The sequence below is a fragment of the Lactuca virosa genome, chromosome 2, assembly GCF_052849685.1.
Source record: "Lactuca virosa cultivar CGN04683 chromosome 2, Lactuca_virosa_CGN04683_v6, whole genome shotgun sequence".
Lineage (NCBI taxonomy): Eukaryota > Viridiplantae > Streptophyta > Magnoliopsida > Asterales > Asteraceae > Lactuca > Lactuca virosa.
Genome location: NC_136427.1, coordinates 119,547,181 through 119,563,293, shown reverse-complemented (window position 1 = coordinate 119,563,293; position 16,113 = coordinate 119,547,181).

Below are 16,113 nucleotides of genomic sequence, written 5' to 3'. Positions count from 1 at the left end.
ATTTTATAACCAAATTGCCCAAGACGACAGACGGATTGGATGCCATCTGGGTGATTGTCGATCGGTTGACCAAATCCGCCCATTTCCTGCCTATTAAGGAAACGTATAAAATGGAAAAGCTGACCCGGATCTACATAAAAGAGGTTGTGAGATTACATGGTGTGCTAATATCTATTATCTCGGACAGAGATAGTAGGTTTACCTCCCGGTTTTGGCGGTCGATACAGAGGTCGTTGGGAACCCAGCTCGATATGAGCACCGCCTACCATCCCCAGACAGATGGGAAAAGTGAGAGGACCATCCAAACCTTGGAAGATATGCTCCGAGCCTGTGTGATAGACTTCGGCAAAGCATGGGATACCTATTTTCCCCTAATCGAATTCACGTACAACAATAGCTATCATACAAGCATCAAGGTAGCTCCTTTTGAGGCTCTTTATGGACAAAAATGTCGATCACCTCTTTGTTGGGCGGAGGTAGGAGACACACAATTGGCAAAAGGGCAGGTACCAAGCAGCACTCTCACTGGGACCGAGATTATTCGAGAAACAATTGAGAAGATCGTTCAGATCAGGGAACGACTGTAGGCATCTCAAGACCGGCAGAAGAGCTACGCTGACAGACAACAGAAGCCCCTAGAATTCCAAGTTGGTGATCGCAAACTGCTTAAGGTCTCTCCATGGAAAGGGATGATACGCTTCGGGAGGTGGGGAAAATTGAATCCAAGATACATCGGACCATTTGAAATCCTTGCCATGATTGGTCCGGTGGCTTACAAGCTGCAGTTACCACCAGAGCTCTGCATTGTACACCCTGTCTTTCATGTGTCAAACCTAAAGAAATGCTTATCTGACGAAACTCTCGTTGTCCCGCTTGACGAAATCGAGGTGAATGAAAATCTCCACTTCGTTGAGGAACCAGTTGTAATCATGGATAGAGAAGTGAAACGAACAAAGAAAAGTCGCCTTCCCATTGTGAAGGTCCGATGGAGCGCCAAGCGAGGACCAAAATTCACCTGGGAACGCAAAGACCAGATGATGAAAAAGTACCCCCATCTTTTCCCTAGTTCTTGAAGGCTACTCCAGAGCAAATTTCGGGACGAAATTCCCTCTAACGGGAGGATGATGTCACAACTAGCAAATTAGGGTTAAGATTTTGATCCTTGTACAAGACAATTTCCTCCATGTAACCTTGCAACATTACATTTAGTGAAATTCAAACTACAATGCTATTTAGGTTCATACGTTCATACATTGCGATACAAGTCGAAACAACCTCATGCAAGTCCAAAACTCGACCCAATAAGCTAAGTCCAATCAATTTTGGGTCTTAGCCCAAAAATTCTCGGCCCATAACCCTTATTGGACCAAGACTTTTTCATTGGGCCCTATTAGGCTGATAACTTCTCCATTTGGTCTTATTGGGCCGAAAACCTTTTATTGAGCATTAGTGGGCCGAAAACCATTATTGGACCTTCCATTGGTCCGAAAACACTTTAATGGACCTTGTTAGGCCGAAAACCTCTATTGGGCCCTCCTATTGGGCCGAAAACTCTTTTGGGCCAAGCCAAAAATCGAAACCATTTCTTTTTGGCCGAGAACCCTAGGGACGGTTAGGGTTTGGTTGAGACAAAAAAAAAAGAGAAAAAGGAAAAAGAAAGGAAAAATTACCATGACACCTCACTTTTATTTAGCATGCAACAAGGCCTTTTGACCATCAAATATCCATGCACCTCCCATCACCTTTAGAGAAGTCAACTCTTACTCTTTTCCCCCTCCCTCTCTTATGTCGGCCGATCCCTACCCTCTCACACCCCCAAAACACTCTCATTTCATCACTTTGTTCTAAAGAATCTCCCGTCCATTCTTCTCTCAAAAATCTCGAGTTCATCACTACAAAAATCAGATTCTAGGCTTCTTGGTAAGTTCTATGTTAAACTCAAAGTGTTTTGTTTCGTGTTTTTGCTAAAATCATTCCACTTACACCCTCATTTTCGTATATATGACCCTTAGAACACCCACTTTTCAAGAACCTCTCCAAGACAAAGCTAGGCTCGAAATTTCCTTCTTCTTCTTCCTTCCACACGAAAATCTTCAAGGTGAGCTTCATACCCCATTCCTTTTTTCATTTTTTTCATACTCTTTGGGGGGGGGGGGGAATACAAGTCAAAATCTCGTTTAACCATTCGATAATTGCATGGACCAATGTGTAATGTGTTTAACCTTTGGGTATTTGCATGAACATGAAGTTTATCTTATGCATCTTCACAAAAATCATGAGATATGTGTTTGTTAACATGTATGTTGTATGAAATCTTGTGGATATGGGTTGTACATTCAAAAATAACAAGAATATGGGTTTTATACTCAAATATGTTAACTTTTAGGACATATATCTTTTAATACATATACTTACACAAATATTTTGATGTAACAAGTTTCAAGATTTTATGTGTATCTTGTAAAAATCGTGACATGCTAGTGTCACAACAAAATAGTATATTTTGTGTTACAAAACTCCTAAACTAAATTTTGGTGTGTTAAACAAAGTACAAATTTGATTATTTTACTAAAAGCTATTATTATTAGTAAAATAGTCGTAATATGTTGTCATCATTTTTATGGTTTAAAAACCTAAAGGATTATGCGATTTACACTATATATATATATATATATATATATATATATATATATATATATATATATATATATATATATCAAGTAGGTAATTCCATTAATGATTATTTATAAAAAGTGTTATAAATAATTTAGCCAAAGCGGTATACAAAACAGAATTATTACGACAAAAAAATTTGTGTGCCATAATCTGTCCATCATAAAGCTGCTAAAAGAAGAAGTTATATGTTGTATGTCATAAAGCTGTAAAACGCGTGTCATAAATCTGCAATCATGAGTGTACACTAGTAATGTTGTTTTCATTATTCAATAATGGGGGTCAAAGATCGTGTAAAACTGTTAAGACACTTGTGAGACTTTCCTTCGCCGTACCTACCTAGCGTACACCGTAAGTCCTGTAGTTACAACCAGAGTCTCTTGGAGGGAGAGCGAGGTAACTATGTATAGATCTATACGGGATTGACACCCCACACCTGAGCTGTTCGCTACAGCTAGACGTGGGCCAGTCTAGGGTGACAAATATCTTACCGAAATCGACGCCTGAAGAGCGTCTTGACAGGCATATCAGTCATATTAAACATGGTTGTAATGACTCACATAGGGATTAACAATGTTATTTTGGGTTTACGAAATTATACACTTCACTGGTTTTATAAAGTATAAAACTACTCATCATTTTGTACATTACTATCAACATCCTGGTCTTAGGGTTTTAAGACTACAATTTTCCATAAAACAGGAAATATGGGATTTTCTGGGAACACACACTCTTTTCAATTACAAATAAAAGAAAACAAAGAACACACATGCAATTATTCACAGTTTTGGAACGAAACTTACAAACCATTTTACACAGAAAATATCGGATTTTATGGAGTTTTACAAATTATTATAATCAATGATGTTACAAAGCTTTTATACAAATATGCTTATGAACTCACCAACTTTTTAGTTGACGCTTTTCTGAACGACTTATATTCTCAGGGACTCAGTGAGCAGGTATTCAGGCTATGGATTTTGGATATTTACTACATTTTGGAACATCATATTTTATGTCACTTTTGTGTAAATTTGTTAACAAATACAATCTGTAAACAATGTATGTTGTTATTCACATACACACATGTATACATCAAGCCCCACCCAGCATCAGGCCTTGGCTGGTATTCATTGGGCCTCGCCCGACCTCCATCGGGCCCTGCCCGGCATCGGGTCTCGCCCGACATTGAGCCCCACCCGGTACAGATATGTCAGTAACATGCGATGAGCCCCACCCAACACACTCATCAGTCCCCACCCAACATACATACAAACACATACAAGCAAGAGTCACACAGACAGCTAGCATTCTAGTAACAATATTCCACGGGCCGACAATGGTACCTTCGACCCGCTAAACATAGTGAGGAGACTCACCTATCGAGCATGATCAACTGCAATGGCTACTACTACTACGAACACAAATGTTATCAATCTCCTATACAGACTTATAAAGTATAACCTTAGATTCTCATCAAGACTAGGGGTTGACCAAGGTCAACTCAAGTCAAAAGTCAAAGTCAACAACCAACATTGACTTGCCACGTCGTGGAGGTCCTTCACCATGTCATGGTCCCTAAAGGACAAAACAGACGATCTGAACCCCAGTCGCCATGACATGGTGACCTGACCCCGCGTCTTGGAAATGGGGTTCCAAACAACTTAATTGATTAAGCTGTTTTCTTCAACCTCTCGAGCTACAAATCTCAGATATCACTCAAAACATGCTCTAGAGGGATAAAGTTTCTAGCTTTACCCCTAAGGACCATCCAAAAGGTCCAAAACTCAAACCCTAGGTCCAAATAAAGCCAAAATCACAATGTCTTAACCAATAAGTCCTCAATCTGAAAAGTCCTTAACCCAACCACACCAGAAGGGTTTTATAATACCAGGTCTATCATAAAGGTGGAAGCTTTATAGACATGTGTTGGGTATTATTGTGTTGCGTCATGGGCTTGTTTTGTATATCCGGATTGGGCCTGTCCATCCGTGATTATCTAGTAGGGTTATACTATAAATAGTGCATACATGTATGCATTAAAAAGGTCGTGATTATTGTTGATTATTGTTTTGTAACCCTAAGCACATCTACAGTCGAAGTTCTTAATCGAGCTCTTCTGAGGTGTTGAAGTTTTAATCATACGACATATTCAAAGCCATTCTTGTGTTCATAATTACGTTCTTAATTGTTTTGCCTGCATAGAATTGATCGATCCTAATAGAACCTTGTTCTAACAATTGGTATCAGAACAGGAGACTATGTGATCAATACACATTCCTTCTGTGTTAAGAATTCTTTAGGGTTTCCGCTTTTATCGAATATAAAAGAAGCCGTCTTCTTCCTGTCGACGGTAACTTTGTTTCTGATAAAACTATAATCTCAAGTTTACAGGTCTGATTCTAGTGGCTCACCATGTCTCACGAAGATTCTCAGACAAATCCCATCAACATCTCTAACAACATTGGATCCACTACCAGGATTCCCATTCTTTACACTCAAGACTATGAAGTATGGGCGCATCACTTTGAAGATTATGTGGTCGGATCTGAAGATAATGGTTATCTTATCTGGGAAGCCATCACGCTTAGGCCGTTTGTTCATTCTGGAACAAACACGACTGTTAAGAACCAAAAAGAGTATAACAAGCTGGTGGCGGACATAGACAAGATGCCACAAGATGAGAAGGACAAGTTGCTGTGTAATGTGAAGGCCATGAGAATGATCAGATTCGCCTTGCAATCTGACACTTTTCGGTTAGTTGGTTCATGCACGACGGCCAAAGAAATCTGGGATAGGTTGAAAGAACTTTACTCAACCGATGAAGATCTAGAACACTCTATTCAAACCTTGTTGCTCTCAGAATTTGGAGTTTTCGAACAGAAACCAGAAGAAAAACTGATACAAACTTTCGATCGGTTCAATCATCTCCTAAGTAAGATGATCAAACATGGAATAGAAAGAAAGCTGATCGAGCAGAAGGTAACCTTCATGAACGGTCTGAGACCAGAATGGATGACTGTGGTTTCAACAGTGAAAGCACATGAACAGTTCAAATCTTACTCACTAGCGAAACTTGTGGGAATACTTAAGTCCCATGAGAATGTGGTAACCAAGGAGGCGAAGGTAGTTTCGGGTGTAGGATCGTTGGCCCTTGTCTCAAAAGGAAAAAGTGCTGCAGAAGAAGAAGAGGAGTCGGATATGTCTGAGTGTGACCTTACAAGCGAAGAATATGCTATGATGGTCACCAATCCAAAGAAGTTTGCACGAAGAAAATTTCCTGTCAATAAGAACCAAAACTGGCAGGGAAGTTACAGTTCTGAGAAGGTGAAGGATGAAGCGAAGAATTCTTCTCAAAAGGATGAAGACAAAAAGGAGAGCAAGCTTGTAGGAGACTCAGGGTTCGACTGCAATTATTGTCACGGCAAGAACCACTTTGCCAAAGATTGCATGCTGAGGAAGATGGCTGAGAAAAGAGATGGTGAAGACGATGAGGCGTACTACATGTGCAAGTTGGAAGAGATCAAGAAAAAGAAGGCAACTAACAGTTCTATGAATGCCTTGATTGTGCAGGAGAATGCAGATGAAGATGAGTTCGGTGGAGTTGAAGTTTGGTCAACCGATTCTGAGGATGAAGAGGTGAGAAAGCCAACTCATGGAAGAGCGTATATGGCAAAGGAAGCAGGTTCAGCTGGAAGATGTTTGATGGTCACAGAAGGTGGATCAACCGAAAGTGCCAGTAAGGAACCGAACCTAACTGAGGACAAATGCTTTTCAGCCAAGCCCGTGAGCGAGAAGATTAACGACTGTGATCGGCTGATCAAAAAGGTACAATCCATCCTTGAATCAATTAAAGTTCCGGTAACAGATTATGAAGAAGAATTAAATGAATTAAAATTTAAATTTTCTAACTTAAGTGGAAGTCTCATGCAAACTCGCTTAGCGAATTCTAATCTAACTGACCAACTCAGCAGGGTGTCTTCAAAGAGTGGGGAGAGAAGGATGTGGATTGAGCTGAAGGAGTCGGAGTTAAATAGGGCTAGGGATGAAAGTATTTATTTGCAACGAGACAATTTAAAATTTTTGAAACAAAGGAATGTTTTTTGTTTAATTGCAAAGCGCTTATATACTAATATTACTCAATTGCATTTATATTGTGAAATAGGGAAAAAGATTCATAAAATGATTTTACCCTTCCTTGAATTTAAGGAGGATGAAGTCATTGCTGAATGTGAATCAATTGTGTCCTCAGAAGAGACATCCATCCATTACAAAATCGGAATGGACAAAATAGAGACCTTCATTGACTCTAAGGAACATAAATGTATGCTCAAAAATCTTTTAGACGAAAATGATAGGTTAAATATTAAGTCCGAAACCATTCAATCATTCGACTCATCGAACGTTAAATTATTTTCAGAAAATAAAATGAACTTAGAAAATACGTTTGAATTTGATGAGGAAAGTGAGATGAGCGAAATCTCAGTAGAAGATGTAGTTGATTGCTCTGAGTTTATGAAGAGCGAAACCCAGAATGAGAAACCTCTCATATCTGAAAATTCAGTTGAATTTGCTCGCCTGTCGAAAGCCAAGCCACAGAAACTCAAAGAGAAAGCTATGGTTTATCAAAAGGTTCAAACTGTGCCGAATCAGGTCTATGCTGTTATAGGAGTCACTGCAAGACAAACAACAGAATTGAAAATCCTGGTCGACGAAGACAATGCTAAAGGATGCGATGATTACTTCTGGTCAGCCCCTATTGACAATGCAGACGAAACCATAGGCTTATCTGAGCAAATTTCATGGAAGGTTAAAGGAAGATACGTGGCTGAACCCATCAACAAACCCTCGAGTTTCGACAAACCAAGCACAAGTGGAACAAAAGAAATCCCTGAAGAACCAATGAAAGAACCGATTGTTCCAACTAAGACAACCGAAACTCAAAAGGAGAAGCGAAAGGCTAGCTTCAATATCCATAAATATCAGAAGGAGTTAGCCGAACAGAAACGCCAAAAGAATATGAGCCGATACTGGATCATTTGAAGAGGATGTTGGCTTCTTACATCCATGAGGTTGCTGTTATGGATCAGGAGATAGCGAAAGTGATGAACAAGAAACCGACTGTCAAGCCAACACCGAAACCGGGAGATGTGAACAAAATGAAGATGGGCCAAATCGATTCTACACATCTTACTGTAATGTTTACAAGAGGCGAAGCCAATCGTTTTCTGTTCGCTCTTGTTGATAAACATTTATTCTCAACTGACTGCTTGGAGCTCATTATCAATATCATCCATCGGTGCAAGCAGAACTCAGAAGCAGATAAGAAGAACTTCACGGACATGCTTCGGTGGTACATTACGTTTCGTCATCATCTATTGGCCATCATACCGAAGGTGTTCAAGACAATCAAGAAGTCTTCTGCAACTCAACCGAAGTGAGCTTTCGGCTCCATTGACGCAAAGGGGGAGATTGTTGGGTATTATTGTGCTGCGTCATGGGCTTGTTTTGTATATCCGGATTGGGCCTGTCCATCCGTGATTATCTAGTAGGGTTATACTATAAATAGTGCATGCATGTATGCATTAAAAAAGGTCGTGATTATTGTTGATTATTGTTTTGTAACCCTAAGCACCTCTACAGTCGAAGTTCTTAATCGAGCTCTTTTGAGGTGTTGAAGTTTTAATCATACGACATATTCAAAGCCATTCTTGTGTTCATAATTACGTTCTTAATTGTTTTACCTGCATAGAATCTATCGATCCTAATAGAACCTTGTTCTAACAACATGCATACCTAAAACATGTCTAGAATCCAAATTAGGTTAAAATGGGTAAAAGGTGACCAAAACTCATGCATCGATGTCAAAACACAACCAAATCTCAGATCCATGAGATATAATATTCTTGGACCCTTAAGAGTCATAAAGTTGCGGACATTATCTCTTCTATCCTGCCAAATGCAACCAAGAGTCCAAAATGTGCTAAAACTTTAGATTTATGAAGACAATACCAACAAGAATGGAACTAGAAAGCTCACCAAAGGTCCATAGAGTGAAAACAAGGAGTGGAGATGAATTTCTTGTTGAGTCTTGCACCACACTTCCTTCTTCTTCCTCTAAAGATCACCAAAAGCAATAAAATGAGCTCATAGAAAGTAAAAGATGCTAGGGCTAGGGTTTTTGAGTGATGGAGGCTGATAAGGGGTGAAACCCTAGCTACTGCTACCTTTAAATAGGGCTCATAGATCGGAATTTAGGGTTTTTTTCAAACACTAGTCACCACGTCGAGGTGCCCTATGGCTACGCCCTGAGAGACACTAATGATACACATGTTTCCTGCACATTGCCACACTGTGGAGATCCATTCACCACGCCGTGTGTAACATCCCGATTCCCAGATATGGGATTTATTATTCAAAAGACAAGTTTCCCTTGGAACTCGTTGAGTTGATGGCCTCAACTCGACGTGTTGATCAGATTTGGCCGCGCATCTTTTTGGACCAACTCGACGAGTTGGAGAGGAAAACTCGATGAGTCGGCAGCTGATTATGAAACCCTAATTTTAAGGGTGTTGCACCCTATTTAAAGGCCTTATACCCTTTGGATGGCCTCCTTACCGGTCCCCTCTGTCCAGAAACCCTAGTTTCATGCATCCTCTCCCATAATTCAGTGTGAGTGAGCTTGAAGAGTGATTTCTTGGTGTTCTTTTGAAGGAGCTTGAAGTTTGAGGTGGCTTGATTGAAAGGAAGGCTTTAGATCCAAAACCTCCTCTTTTTTGCAGTCATTTTGAGGTATAAAGTCGACACCTTGCTTCCTTACTTCTTAGATCTCTTCCTTGGTTAGATTATTGGGATTTTTGGATTATTTATGGATTGCTCATGGGGTTGAGATTTTAATGGATTGTCACCTTAGATCTGACCATTTTGTGGCCTCTTTTGGCTTAATGTTGCAAACTTTATTAGGTTCAAGGCCTCATCCATGCATTAAGTTCTCTATTAAGCCTTGTATGAGTTCTAGAGCTTCTTTTGGCATGCATGAACATAAATTTGGCAACTTTACATGGTATTCCAGCCCCATTAAACCAGATATGTATCTTCAAGCTTTAGATTCGATAAAAAAGGGTTGAATGTGTTAAGACTGGGAAAACTCGGCGAGTTGTCCTGCCAACTCGGCGAGTTGGCTAGGGTTTTCCCGATCTTCTGAGTACTATGGGAACTCGACGAGTCTGTGGGTGCACTCGACGAGTGGGGTCAACATGGACTGTTGACCTTGACCTTTAAATTTGACCATGGTTGACCAAGTTTGACTGTTAAGGGCATTTTGGGTAATTCAGGGTTTTTATAGAAATGGTCACATGGTGATTGTAGGTATTTGAGTCCGGAGCTGGGATTTGGAGTTTGATCGTATCTGTTCCGCACTACTTGTGAGGTGAGTTTTTCTCAATATACTTGCGGGTCGACGACACCAATGTCGGCCCTTGGATTGATATCCTGTTGTGCATGTTATGCTATAATGATCTGGTAGATCAGTATCCTAGTAGTTAGGATAATGCTATGCTTTGTGATTTGTAAGATCTGTTTATTTGTTTGCTAGCTGGTTAATAGTATGGTTATATGTATTATGTACACATGATTGGTTGGTGGCTGGGGCTTTACTGCTTTGTGTGTCACACCTCCAAACCAGAACGGCGAAAACGTTCAGGGGCGGAGGACGTCATGTACAATATCATAACAATGCACAATAGTAAAACAATCAACAACATCCATTGCATGAATAATATAGTTTATACAAGTGTGCTCTGTGTATAGTTATAAGACACAAAAAATATATCAAAATAAAAGACGAGTCTTGAACATGCTTCGTCTTCTCAAAACCTGGTCCAATGTACCTGTGTACTGGTGACCTGAGAATACAAGTTATTTTGAAAGAGAGTATCAACATTTAAGTTGGTGAGTTCATAAGTATTTTAGTGTCAAAAGTTTGCCTTTGTTTCATAAAAATGTTTGTAATTGACTGATGAAAATGTTTGTATGCTTCCTAGAAAATCCTATATTTTCTACTAAAATGAAAAGTAGTCTTCTACCAAGACTCAACTGTTTGTATGTTCTGTTCTCTTTGAAAAATGGCGTAAAATGTATGTTTGTACTTGAAATAGTATAAATGTGTGTTTTTTATATTTGTAAAACTATCTTTACATGAAAAATAGTATGCATTTCTTATGTGAGAAATATCATTGTATGAATGAAATAAAAATGAAGATGTACAGTAGTGTTGTATAAAATACTCTACTGATGTACTAACTACCTTAAAACCAAACTGTTAATTAAGGTAAAAAAGTGATTAAGTTATAACCATGCTTGATTGACTAGTATAAAACACGACGTTCTTCAGACGTCGAAAATGGTATGACATTTGTCACCCATAGACCTGCAGGTCCCACTGTAGCTAGCAGCAAGGTGTAGGATGGTCAATCCCGTATAGATCTATACACAAACTCACGCTCTCCCTCCAGGAGACTCTGGTTACAAAACGTGACACAGCAAGAAATATTGCTATGCCATGAAATAGAATCTCACACTTTAGTTATTCTGTTCTTGTTTATAGTATTATGTTCCTTCTTGTTCTTGTAAATGAATGGCAATAGTATGAATGAACTGACTCATGTATGTGTCTCTGTGCTAGTAAATAGTATGTAGTGAATCTCTAAACTATACCTATTATAATTTACTAGTATGTTTGTTCTAACTGTTAATGATTTATAGAAAAGACTCAATTGTTTAACATAAGCAACTGAGTTAAGTATGTTCCTTAAAAATGGGGTTTAATATTCATGTATGTATTTAATAGGTATAACTATGATTTAGCCGACAGTCGGACTAGTGATCTTACCCTAAGCTCACAACCAAACAAGGAATAGAAGTTAAGGTGTTTAGCAATAGTCCTAGGTCCGTTAAATAATACTTATACGTAAATAAATAAACGAGTATGATTTTGATATAAAAGAGGTTTAAGATAGTTTAAAAGAGTTTTAACAAGTTTTTGTGTATAAGAAATCCTTTTGTTTGATGTTTTCACATGTAAATAGTTAAGACAATTATATTGTGTTCTACTTTTATTCCCCCCTAAAAGCATTTAAACGCATTTAAAACTGTAAATTTATAGGGGTATGAACTCATCTTTCGGGAGTGATTTGATTGAATGTACGATATAGGATGAATAGTTCTCTGAGTTAGATCCCGAGACAAAACAAGTCCTAAAATGCATTTCACATAGCATATGTGTACACAATTAGTGAATATAACCTCAAAGGTATTAGGAAACAACCTAGGATGTAAGGAACACTTACAAAAGAAGTGTTAGAACCGAAATCAAGAAACTGCTTGATGTTCACGGCCAGGCCTTGGTGTTCAAGGCCGTAAAGGGTTCACGGCCCTTGAAGATTTGCAGGGTTCACGGCCGGAAACTAAGAAATGAAGAACACTTGATTGTTGAAAGGATGAAATTTTGATGATCCACAACAAGAATCGATGGTTGCTAAGGATCCGCTGATGATAGATGAGAGAAAAGAGGGTTTACGGTCGATGATACTTGAGAGAGAAATGGAGTGTTTACGATCAGAAGTGTAGAAGTGAGTCAAAAATCAGTCGACTCTAATATATATAAGGAAGAGTTCACAACTACGAAGGGTTCACGGCCGAAGGCTCGTTTGCGGCCAATGCAAAGGTTCTCGGTCCTAAATGCATTCCCTCCGAAACACACAACACTTAAGAATGCTAGGATTATACACCTATAAATTCATTACCTTAAATATAATAAGATAATAAAAATAAATAACTTTGACCTTTGATTGAATATTTGGCTTTAGTTGACCAAGTTTGACTTTTACAAGATAGAAATTTCGGGTTGTCACATTGTGCGTAAGCCAACAGGCCCGAGCATTCCACCCCGATGGTTGAGGGCCTAGGGTATTCCATCCCGAGGATGATTGAACATATAGTATGTTGCCATTCCAACCCGATGGTTGAGGGGCCTGGGGTGTTCCAACCCGATGTTGATTGGACCCATAGGATGTTGGCATTCCAACCCGATGGTTGAAGGGCCTAGGCTATTCCAACCCGATGGTTGATTGGGCCCATAGTATGCTGTTATTATATTTGTGTTATTTGTTATGTATTGGTATTTTAGAGGAACTCACTAAGCTTTGGGTTTACAGTTTTGGATTATGTTTCAGGTACTTCAGAGGATCGCGGGAAGGCGAAGGCGTGATCGTGCACCTCCTCATATTTTGTTTTACAATTTGGGATTTCTCTGATGTGGAACTTATTTTGAAAACAATTTGTAAACAATGATGGTTTGTGGTTATTTTAAAAGTTTAAATTTTTCAAGAATTTTTCGAATGCTACACCATGGCCAACCCAAAAATGACAATAAACTTCATAATTAGCATACGAGAAACTAGGCGTTACACATAGTAAAATTTTTCATTTTAAAAAGGGAATAAACCATTTTTCCATAAAACATAAGTGATCAAAATATTGTTTCACAACCACATCATAAAATCAGAGTATCAAAAAATAGTATCTCTAAAAAAAATCAACCACTAGATGAGGTGTATAGTCAAGCCTTCGTCTTCCCCCGTTCCTCTAAAGTACCTGAAACATTTAAATCCACAACTATAAGCCAATGCTTATTGATTTCCACAAAGTACCTCACACAATAATATGCATACAATGCATGCACACATGAGCCTTCAGTTTGACTGGACCACTTTGCACGGCCTACAATACAAGTGGATCGCTTTCTAAGCTTGTAGTATATAGTTGGACTCCTCTCCTGAGCCTGCAACATATAGTTGGACTACTCTTCAGAGCCTACAGTATGGGGATAAACCGCTCTCCTTGGGTTTACAGTATCAACTAGACCGCCCGAGTATCTTGGCCTACAGTACAGAGAAAGACCACCTCAACCCAACAAAAATATGTCGACATATGCAAACAAACAAACAATAATTAGCAAACACATGTAATCATAACATATCTACGAGACTAACAAATCACTACGAAAAAACAGCATCCTACACACAAGGATACATATGCAGTACAAAGTATAGTGAGAAAACTCACCTCGCAGGCTAGCAGACAATCAACACAGCTCACTCGAAACAAATACTAGTTCTACGAGCCACCTATACAGCAATTAGAGGCACATCCTCAATCTATAGCCTAAAAACCCTAAGGTTGACCAAAAGTAAACTTGGTAAAAAAGTCAATGGTCAAAGTCAATCCCAGCTGCCCACCACATCGTGCCCAAGCATAGGCCACGTTGTGGTAGCCTCACGACAAAACAATCATAAGACTGCCTACCACCATGTCGTGGTGATCAAGCCACCACGCCGTGGCATCTGCTCTGTCCAACTTAATGGATTAAACTCTTAATCTCTTGAGCCACTCATTCTTACTTTCCATGAGGCTTTCTTACACCCAGATTTATCATAAAAATCTTTGCTTTATGGACATGCATGTCCAATGAATGCCTTTTCCAAGATGGGTAAAAAATGAAGGAAATGAACTTAAAACTCATGCATGAGATCAAGGACTCCATGAAACACTAGATTTGGAACATATAAGCATAAAGGGACCTCAAGGATTGATAAAGTTGCCAACTTTATGGAATCCATCCATCCAAAATATCAAGAACATGAAGAACAAGCTTCTAAATCTAAATCTAAGAAGATTTCAGACAAAAGGTAGAGACTTGTGGACTTACAAGAGTCCAGAGTTTATGCAAGAAGGTGATAAGGAGGTTTTATTGTTGGATTTATGCACCAAGAGCACCTTCTTCTTCTGGAATTGGTGTTATACTTTCCTATTTTAGAAGCTACAATTTAATATGATTGAATAAAGAAGATCATTGGAAACTAGGATGAGTCCTTCCATTCAAGGATCACCTAGAATTTTTTCTTGACATCGAGAGTGTAGGCAGAGTTTAAAGAACAACGAGAACATTTGGAAGCTGTGGGTGAAGAAGTTAACGATGACCAACTATTTTATGATGTTGGTGGTCATGACAAGAAAAAAAAACTATATGGATTTGGCTCATTTGCAAATGCGATTTCGATGATGAATGGTACAACAAAACCATGTTATATTCCGGAGAAATATGATGAATCGGAAGAGTTGAAGTAGCTTGTGAGGAAACAAAAATAGAAAAACAAAGAACTGAAGGAAATAATGAAGGCCAAAGATGAACATCACAACATAAAATGAGAGCAACTTGAACGACAACTACAATCGACAATTACGGTTATTAATGCTTTTAAAGAACCTAAAAAGTAGTTATAGATCATAAAGTGATGATTTGTTTCTGGAAAAGTCTTTATTTTAAATTAGTTTACTTTTCATTTCCATGTAATAAATATATATTGTTTCATTTCATGGTATAAATCTTATTTAATTTTTTGTTATTTTTGTTTTTATATATTTGTACAAAATAAGTGGGAATTCATTTGTAAATTAATTATCTATCCATATCTATATAGCTTTGCAACGAAAATATTCTTATAGAATTTGCTAGAACTATATTTTGTAGAATATTCTATGACCGTTGCTACGAAAATACTGCCATGGGTTTTGCTAGAGAATACATTTATGGATTGTGCTACGGAAACATGGAAACGTACTTTGTTACAAAATCATGTCTACGTAATTTGCTATGGAATCTATTATAGAATCTACACTGTGGATTTAGCTATGGAACCAAGACCAAGGATTTAGCCAGGGAGTCATCACCACATATTTAGCTAGAAAGTCATCGCCAGAGATGTTGCTAGGGAATCATCACTACAAAATTTGCTACAACAATATACCTACAGAAGTTGCTATGGATCCACTATAATGAAATTTGTGATGGAATAAATGCAATGAAATTAGCTACGGAAAGTAGACTATGGAATTCGCAATGGACACTCTTCAACGGAATTCGTAACAGAATCCTTCTATGGAAAACGCGGTAGAATACCCTCTACTACGGATTTCATTATGCTGTCACATTTGTTGCAAACCCATCGCTATGCGTTTTTAGGGATGGAAAGAGGTCATTGAAAATTCCATAACTATTCGTCTTTTGCAACGAAATTTCAGCTTTTTGCAACGGATTCCTTCCATAGCAATATCGTCATTTCTTGTAGTGGAGCTATATGGTTATGTGGTAGTGATAGAGTGAGTCCTATATAGTCTAAGTTGGACAGCCTAAGAACTCTTGGTCTAATGCCTGATTGTGATGTTCTTGTTTGATTGTTCACTCTCGGGTGGATCATCTGTTCGACTGTCTATCTGATCCCTGACTAAATACGACCTTATGTCTGGTATGGAAGACCAGGAGGTGGCTCTTAACAGCGAGGGTTAGGATGGGCCCATTAACTCCTTGGGTAGGGCCCGTTA